Raw genomic sequence first — 8,559 nt, 5'->3', positions numbered from 1 at the left:
TGAGCAATGTAACGAGTTTGCCAGTACAATATAATATATATATAATATTTACACAAGGTAAATTGGATCCCAATTAGAAGCATGGTGTTTTTGTATGCTTAATATATACAATTGAGTTTGTCGAATGTAGAGCAAATTACTTCGGACGTTTGAATTTAAATAGCAATATTTAACTTGTTCAGCATTTTTGGCTATCTAGAGCCCCACTCATATTTGTGCTCTTGGGTTTTTCCTCATTAGCTTTCCACCCAATTTCCACAATTTCTTTTCCATCCCCCTCTCTTTCTCGGTGGCCATCTCGCTTCCTCCTCTGCTATCTGCCTCTGAGTGCTATTATTTCTTTTATTTTGGATTTTTCTGCGCTCGTTTAGCTATTCTGTTGAGCAAAATTTACTGCCCTTGCCGTTGCATAAAATTTAAATTTTATTTGCTTTTATTGTCGCTGTTTTATTTTATTTCATTTCGTCGCTTTCGCCCTGCTTTGCTTTATTTTCGCAAGTTTGCTTGTTTTTTCCCTGGGCAACATTCTATTTTCGGTGTGCGCATCATTTCCATATCAATAACAGCTGGACGCGGAGTTCGCGGTACAGCTCCCAGGAAATCGCTTGACCCGGCTTGGAAAATTGGGAGGGCTCGGAAAACTGGGGAAACTGTGAAACCTGAGCTCTTGGCATCACTAAAATCGCATTTGCCTTCGGGGATTATTTGCTATAATTCATGCTGTCAATGCAAATTGAAATTGTGTCACGCAGTCAACTCGGGCAGTCGGCAGTCATCTAGTCATTCGCATTTTCCATTTTCAGCTCTCGCCAATTTCCCAGCGTGCCTTTTCGCTTTTTCTATGTACTTTTTTTTACTTATTTTTTTTTTGCGTACACCGCAATTGTTGGCCAGCTTCCATCTCCCAGGTCCTGGCGGCGAAATCTCAAAACACAAATGGATTTTTAAATTACCCTCGTGGCACTTTTCAACTTCTCCTGGCTGGAGGACGAGGACGAGCACCAGGATGAGGGCCATAAAACTGTGTGTGCTGTGTGTAGGTGCATTGAATTATCTGCGACATTCTGTGCAGTTGGTTTAATTCAGCAAAATGCATAGATATTTAAGGGGGCATCATAAACTATGCATGGGCAGCGTTTGTCGAGCGAAAGAACGCTCAAATTGCTCCTCTGAAGATGCAGCCTGTGGCTCCTCGGCTTGCGCTTTTTGCTCGCTGCTCCATAGTCCTTTGCATTGTTGAGTTATGTTTCTCGGCTGGCAGCACCACCCACTCTGACCCCTGACCCCTGACCTCCCACCACCCACTTGCCACCCCTCAAGACCATTGAGGTTCAGTGAAGCGGCAGCAAACCCCTTCGTTTTCCTCCTCTTCCGGAGTTTTTATATCGCTCGCAGGCGGCACTTGCATAAACCAAATGCAGGGACAAGTGTCTTCGCCCTGCACTGAGAAAAATATTTCTGTGTTATACACACATGCAAAAAAATTCAATGAAAACAGAAGCATATAGTTTTTACACACAGTGCAGCTCTGAGGGCCTTATGATACTCCTTTGATATTTGAGTAAGTTGTTCTTGTATATAACTTGAGTAAAAATGTTCACAGCTTAGGAACATTCTTTAAATCTGTATATTAAAGCATAACATTTAAAAATTAACCCAGTTATTTTATTAATAAAATTAAAAAAGGTAAATTTAGAAGATATTTTACTACACATTGTATGTATATTGTTAGATATAGAGCACTTGATATTACGAGTAAATAAATATGTTGAAACTGAAAAGAAAATTAAGATTTTTTTTCTTTTTAAGGAAAATCCTTAAAAATATGTGAGCTGCTTTTAAATCTTTAAGTGTTTTTGATATATTTTGATAGGAAGATTTGATAAATAAATATCAAAATATATCAAAAATTAAACGTCAGGATAAAGTTGTTATTATTTCAGTATGTTGCAGATGGTAAAAATTGATTTTAATTAATAAAAGTTTTCTATGTTTTTAAATTCAAAAAATGACCATGTAATAGTTAAAAAAAATGTTTTTACTTTTATATTCCCTTACTTTTATATTCCCACACTTTCCTCTTTAAATAAAATCTAGAGCCATTTTTTCTAGTGTCTGCTCTGCTCGTCTGGAACCCTTAAGGATGGGTTCCTTCGTCCTGGTGTCCCATCTTCCAGATCGGAATCTCCGAAAAGGGCTGCCGGCTTTCGACGTGTGTCAAGTGTGCTGCATTTGTTTAATGCCAGCGCTCGGTAATTGGAAAGCATGTCGAACATGTCGAATTTATTGCCCCGCAAAATGCACACAGATACAAATTGAAACGGCTACAGATTACGGATGCAGCTACAAATGGCCACAAGGTTACATAGACACAGATACAGATCAATGGGCGGAATTCGGAGCATTCCGAGTCAATGGCTTGGAAGAGCCCCAACCAAATACAATTAATCAAACGCAAGGGGCCAATGTCAATTACATGCAAGAGGCCCCCCCACTCTGACCACCCATCCTTCTAAAACAGCTCAGCTCGGTCCAGTTCCGAAGGATTCGGGACACGTCAGCTGGCCCAGGCGGCGCTGTCTTGGCCAACACCTTCCTGTAACCTATAAATTCTGGCCCACAAAATCACACACTCACACACTGGTCCACTTGCATTGCCATTACCAAACGGCTGTTGTCCTTGTGGGCCAAAAGCGTGTTCGGTTTCCGGCTCCTGGCATATGTTCCCCCATATGTTTCTGCCGGACCTGGCCAGCTAAATTGCATTAAATATTTTGCATAATTCGATAAATTGAAATCTAATCGAACGGCAGGCGGGGAAGCCAGCCATCAGCCATTCTGGATCACCTACAGAACCTAAGTACATTGTTCAATCTAATGGGTGCGTAATTGAAACTATTTACCAGTGAATCTCGTCACTTCCATTATGTTTGTTGTTATGCTCTTGCTGGGCTCATCTTTGATTATTTTAAACTCTCTGTTTCCTCTTTAAAATAATAATCTAAATTGGACTGCACAGTCTGCTCTGTGTACATTTGCTTTTGGCTCTTATGAAACGCATTAAACTTATGTAAATAATATTTAAATGTTTGGTGTTATGTCAATCAATGTAAAATATACACGCAGAAACAAATTCATTGGTCTTAGATAATTAATAATTCCACTTAGATTACTATTACTATATTTAAGCCAGTTTCTTTCCACGTCTAGTTTAAACTATTAGAAGACAATTTCTTTTTATAGAATCAAGATTTTTCTTTATTACTTGTTGTCTCAAAAGTTAAGATAGTTAAAAAGTAAAAAATATAACAAAATGAGAAAACCAACTTCAACGTTAAAACAACTTAAGATTGTATAAAAGTAAAATAATATAATTTAAATAGTATAAAATCATATACAACAATTTTAGGTTTGGTCTTAAAGAATAAAGGCTACAATGTCCTTATAAACTAAATATAAAAATCCCAATCGACAGCTTAAAATAACTCATAGATGGATGAAACAAAGGATGAATGTGGAATAGGGGTTAAAATGGGTAAAACGGTGCAATCCGTCAGGGGCAACTTTAAATACAATTCGAATATCACTCAGTTGCGATCCAGCAACATGTTGCGAGTGGCTCGGCGATGTTGCAGATGAAAAACCACCACCGAACCGAAGGTATCCGTCAGATGCACGAACCGGCTTCGTCCGGGTTTCAGTTTCAGCTAGGAACTGAGTTTCTGTTTCTGGTTTTGCCAGTTAACCCTGCGACTCCGGACCGATTGGACGCGTTTGAGCGCTTGGCCAGCAGCAACGCTAGTACTTTCCACTCGGGGCTACGCGTGCGCGTCTCTGCAAAGTCACAGGCAAAGACAATCGAAAAGCCAAAAGCCAGAGGTAAACGCAAACACAAAGTAACAACTTCGAGGCTCGAAATTACCGGTTTTTCGCCAGCAATCGCCGCTCTCTGTGAATTTTTAGCGCGCGGTCTTTCCTTTGGCCTGCTCTTTTTTCCGAAAAGTGCGTTGGCTTTTCCTAGAGCAACCACCCCCCTGCGTGGAAAAAAATAGCCCAGCTTACCGGTCGGGTTTATGGCCGCAGTCTGTTTACTATATATCACGCACGGAATTCCCGGGAATCAAAATAGTTAAATTGAGTTAAAACAGTGCTAAAGTGAGGCCAGCCACCCTGGCGAGTGCTAATTATAATATATTGTGTTGATAGTACAAACACAAGGTGCAAGAGGAAAACACGGATGCGCGATTTTAAATGCCATATTCCATATACATATGATAAATATTTAACAATGCAGCCGTGCAGCTAAAGCGGATTATTGGCCACCGACGCGTGGAATTCGCGAGGCAGAGCAAACAAAGGCCTGTAAGTTCACACGTTCCAGCCAGGATATATCTGGGATATATGCGCGTATCTGTGGTTACATATGTGTCGCTGTGGACGCCATGCGGCTGCATTCTAATGGGGATTGTGCCACACATGACACCTGATGTATGACATATGACAGGTGTCGTTCCAACAGGGAACAACAGAATATGTCCTGCAGGAGGGGTTTCAACTCTTCTAGATAAATTTCCGATTTCCGAAAACTTATATTTTATGTTATACATATATTATATTATTTGAAACTTTATTATATATTTTTTTTGAGCTTAATCTGAATTTTAAAAATATTCTTGCTATATCCGAGAGGATTTACAATTTCTGATAATGTCTGGTATTTATCTGAGGATACAATTTTAAACGGTTTTGTATACTTGTGACCATTTTAAGCATGTCTTTTAATGCCTTGAAACATTTCGGAAATATGTTAATGGTTTCTTGAGTGTTCTTTTAGTTCTAGAAATACTGTTTTATGTAGCGGACGAGGCTCTGGCTCCCTCGAAAATATTTAAGACGCTCTTAATTAGCCGCAGCTCAGCTCTACGGCTTCGGCAATAAAATAGAGCTCCAATTGGGCCTCTAAACCTAGGGCCTCTTTCTTGGCCAGCTCCAATTAGCAGTTGGCCCAAACAGTTGGCCCAATGAAGCCGAAGTCCGCCGTTCACACAGTGCAACTGTTAAAGTTCAGAGTCGCCACAGAAGATACAAGCGCGAAGCTCTAAGCAAACATAAAGCTGAATACCAAATGAGACAACAAAAGGAGGAAGCACAATAAAAGTCACATTAAAACGTGGGGCGCAAAGGCGGTGAAAGAGGAGGGAGGGGAGGCAAACGAGGAGAGTCGGGTCAAAACATAACCGAAATCGGAATCAAATGCCTGCACGAGATACAAATGTATCTGTATCTGTATCTGAGCATTGCAAGTGCTTTGTTTTCCCTGCATTTCACACTTAACCATGGGATTTTGCTTTGTATCTTTGTATCTGCGCCCTTTGTCTGGCGCATAAATATTTCAGCAAGCCGGGACAAACACACATATCTGCTGGATACATTATTCACTCGACGATTTTGTCGGATTGCCAATTTATTAAGATAGATTTAATATTCGTGGCCATTAACAGCGCCATTGTTTTTGGGTTTGTGTTCCGAGTCCCAACGGGAATGATACACTCGCACATTTATGTTTTATGATTTTCTAGTTGGAATGCGGTGTGTTTGGTGCAATTGGAAGAGTCGAGTCAAGTCCATTTCGAGCCTGCCAGTGGCAAGTAGCTGAAAAATTGTTGTAAGACTGGTTTTCTGCCACTGCTCCTCGTTCCCTCCTTTTCTCTGCGTCTTTCTCTCTCTCTCTCTTCAGGCGTTTTACCAACCTTTTTCCATTCCTCTGGCGGCTGGTGCAAAGAAAAAAAAAATATAGATTCAGTCTAATACGATCCCCACATGCTATCACATATACCCCATTTTATTTTTATCTGATCTTAAGAATGTATTACATTTTTCTTCGTCCTTAACAATTTTACAATGTTTTTCGCCTTATTACTCAATATTGACAAATTACATTTTTTAAATGTATTATGATATAAATTCCATATTCTAAAAAATATAAATTAAATATATTTTAAATTGTTATAAGGAAAATGTGATTGATTTATATAATTTTAATATCTGTAGAATTTAATCTTAAACCAACTGAAAATCGTGGGTTCCGTAGTTAAAAAAGCCTCTTATTAAGATGTTTTTCCAAGACGATCTTAAAAACATGACAAATAAAATATTTCTCCGTGCAAGAAATGAGTTTGTTAGCGCCCGGCTCTCTCTTGGCGGTTTTGCAGCTGTCTCGGCCAGGTTTAGAGCAATCTACCACCGGCAGTCACTTCAGCTGCGGGCCATCATCCTGTCCAGAACGCATCCTCTTCTTCTTCGGTAGCCGCAACCTGTTTCTCATTGCCTTTTTTGTTTTTCCCCACTTTTTGTGGGCTCAAAAAGATCAGCTCAGTCTTGGCCAAGGAGTCGAACGAAAAAAGGTGATTTTTTCCGGCTTTTGATGCCACATTCACCGCGAATTGTCAATGCATCCGGCGAACTAACCTCAGTCAATCCATTCGGAACCCAAGCCGGCAAGGGAAAACTCGTTATGACGCTTGATTAATTAACATTTGAATGTTGTCTCGTGCCAGTTAATGTGGCTGATTTGCGGCCGGCTTGGGGATCATCAAAATATCAACAGTCTATTGTGAAAATTATTACACATTCTTGCATGGCAAGGAGTCTGAGTTTAATACTCACTCAAGATTCATTGATGACGTTGACGGTCCACATATTTTTCGTGTCTTTTGTGGGTTTGTTGTGGCCTCTCTTGGCCACTATTCACAGCTATCTATGAGTTACCGCGTAGGCTAGGGCACTCAAAACTGGTTTCGGCCACATTCAAAATTGTTATGTTAGAATAAAAGCTTAATTGATGCATATACGTACATACGTACGGTTTTATACGGCAGCAGCGGCCCACAGATACAGCCGAAATCGCCAGATACAGATACAAATCCAGATACAGATGCGAGTACAGATGGAAGCAAATCCAGACGCTGCTGGAGAGGTTATGTCATGCGGCGTCTATCGCATGATTGATGGCATTCGGCTCTGTATCTCTGGTCTTCTCCGCCGAAATTAGATATTGATTTGGTTTCTGGGATAATTGTATTTCTCATGCCCAACAGGTGGAGAAGTCCAATGGGGCGAATGAATTATGAATTCTGGCTGCGAAAGCTGATACCATTTAAATATTTACTCAGCTCCCAAAAGCTATCTATCAACTATGGCTTAAATGCCCTGCCTTGCTCGAATATTTTTTATTTGAAATAACAAGGATTTTAGTAAAGAGGAATGAATTTATGTACTTAAAATTTGACTTTGCCTTCTAAGTAATAAATGAAAAGATTTTAATTGAACAAAAATAAATGAATGTTTATTTTTATTTTTTATTTACGAAATTGCTACAAATAAGATTAAGCAAAATATTTACCTGCAAAGTGTTTAATTTGAATAGAGTCTCCACCGTTTTCTAATTCCATGGCATGTTTATAGAAATGCATAAAAGCATAAACTTGACTTTTTCCATTCAAAAGACCAATCACTTCTGAAATAAATCGAATTTATTTTCTAATTGATGAAGTCCCGCCTTCATTCAGAATGTGTAATAAAGAAATCTAGTTGAATTTGCCACATTTTTGCATCAATTAGGATGCGACCGAGCGATTTAAGTGACCTGGTTCAATGAATTTACGGCTCGTTTTGCCTGACGGCAAACTAAAATCTCCCATGTTCAAAGCAACCAAAACGGTGCGGTGGCAACCCTGTCCACGGCTGAGTGCCCAAATTGATTGATTGACAGCCCGGCACATAAAGCACCCCATGCGATGTTTTAGTTTTTGCTAAATTCACTATCGCGTCAAGTAACGAGGTTTTCGGATGGCAGAATGCATGAATAATGTAGCGAAAAGGATGCTCTTCCTTCCAGCTGGGGAATTCACACCTCGTGGGGATCGAAAGGGGATTGGGGATCGGGTGAATCAGAAGTTGGAGAGACGAGACCTCATTAGTGTTAATTCAATTAGGGGAGCCAAAGTTTGTGGCACTTTGGCTAATGAGGCATGTCCAAGCAGCCAGCATCCAGCACATGCCCAAAAGCCAGAGCTCTGGCACTCGATGTGTGGCGTTCATTTGCATGCTGGAAATTTGTTTCAATTGCATTAATTAGACATATCAATTCGGGTGGCCGGATGGGCGGGACGACGCCTACGAGCGGATCGGGCTGTCAAATTAAGTGAATGACGCTGTGTTTCCCATTAGCAAGCACAAGAAAACTTATATTGATGTGCCTTTAGAGCTGTTCGAAAGATACAGATTGGAATTAATCCCCAGATTGAGGATTAAATAACGAAATTAGTCAGGGGAATCAACTGTCTGGTTCAAGTGCTTACTAATTCGCAATTAAATTCATTGGGACCGTAAATGCTTCATTGCTAATATTAAATCGAAATTTATATAAACCTGCATTTCAGTTTTGCGTATTTAAGAGGGGGTAAATTGCTGGCATTATTTCTTAGATAATCCCCCAATTAAAACAATTTAATTAGGAATTTCTTTAAAATTGAACAAATGCTGCCAAATAAATAAGCC

General features: G+C 39.8%; 1 protein-coding gene across 4 annotated transcripts in view; it reads left to right on the top strand.

Moving 5' to 3' along the window:
- Positions 1-3,755: 3,755 nt before the first annotated feature.
- The window catches only part of LOC108036357 (protocadherin-like wing polarity protein stan), a 51,702-nt gene continuing 46,898 nt past the window's right edge, over positions 3,756-8,559 (top strand). For all 4 annotated transcript variants that reach the window (XR_007763943.1, XR_007763942.1, XM_017112433.3 and 1 more), the window contains exon 1: positions 3,756-4,362. The gene's annotated coding sequence lies outside the window, so the exon portion shown is untranslated. The remainder of the gene's footprint in view (positions 4,363-8,559) is intronic.

This window comes from Drosophila biarmipes, chromosome 2R (assembly GCF_025231255.1).
Source record: "Drosophila biarmipes strain raj3 chromosome 2R, RU_DBia_V1.1, whole genome shotgun sequence".
NCBI classification, from domain to species: Eukaryota; Metazoa; Arthropoda; class Insecta; order Diptera; family Drosophilidae; genus Drosophila; species Drosophila biarmipes.
Note: the sequence above shows the minus strand (reverse complement) of the source record. Positions and strands in the feature narration are given on the sequence as shown.